We start from the raw sequence: 927 nt of genomic DNA, 5'->3' as shown, positions 1-927 counted from the left end.
GTCCCAAATGAACTCCCTTTTATATTAGGCCTGTCACATGACTTGATTGTTGAGGGTGACACCTTGGTATGGCCAGCCAAGGCCACTCCTCACCCAGCCATTTTATAAAACACAATTGAAAAGAACTGGCTTGCAATAGTCAGGGTTTCTATGCTGTCCAAAAAAGCAAGTTGGGGAGGAAAGGGTTTATTTGGCTTACACTTCCATATCACTGTTTATCACTGAAGGAAGTCAGGACAGGAACTCACACAGGGCAGGAATCTAGAGGCAGGAGTTGATGCAGAGGCCATGGAGGAGTGCAGTTTACTGGCTTGCTTTCCCTGGCTTGCTCAGTCTGCTTTCTTATAGAACCCAGAGCCACCAACCCAGGGATGGTACCACTTACCATGAGCTGAGCCCTTCCCCATTGACCACCAATAGAAAAACTGCCTTATAGCTGGATCTCATGGAGGTATTTCCTCAACTGAGGCTCCTTCCTCTCTGATAACTCAAGCTTGTGTCACGTTGACACACAAAACTGCCAGTACATGACCCTAATTTATGATTAAAATGTCATTAGCTTACAATCATTTCTATATATATATATATATCTCAGAGCATAGGACTCTGTTTCAGTAACCACAGCACTCATAACTTCAAAGCTTCAGATGGCTAAAATAGTAGATGGTAGGGCAGAGAACCTAAAGTTCTGAGAATCTGTATTGATAACCTCAATCCCTCTGCTTTTAAGTCTCCCAGACCCTTTTAGCAAAATGGAAAATGTCTCTGTTATTCTTCCATTGCTGTGATGAAATTTGCTCAGAAGCAGCTTAAGAGAGAAGATAATTATCTCGGTTCATAATTTCAGAGAAATCTCAATCAATCAAGGTGGGGAGGCTGGCAGAGGTGTGGCTCTGTGTATGGTAGGAGGAGCAAGAGACAGTGACT

Source organism: Grammomys surdaster, unplaced genomic scaffold, assembly GCF_004785775.1.
Source record: "Grammomys surdaster isolate TR1022 unplaced genomic scaffold, NIH_TR_1.0 1166, whole genome shotgun sequence".
In the NCBI taxonomy this organism is placed as follows: domain Eukaryota; kingdom Metazoa; phylum Chordata; class Mammalia; order Rodentia; family Muridae; genus Grammomys; species Grammomys surdaster.
This window is presented reverse-complemented; position numbering follows the sequence as displayed.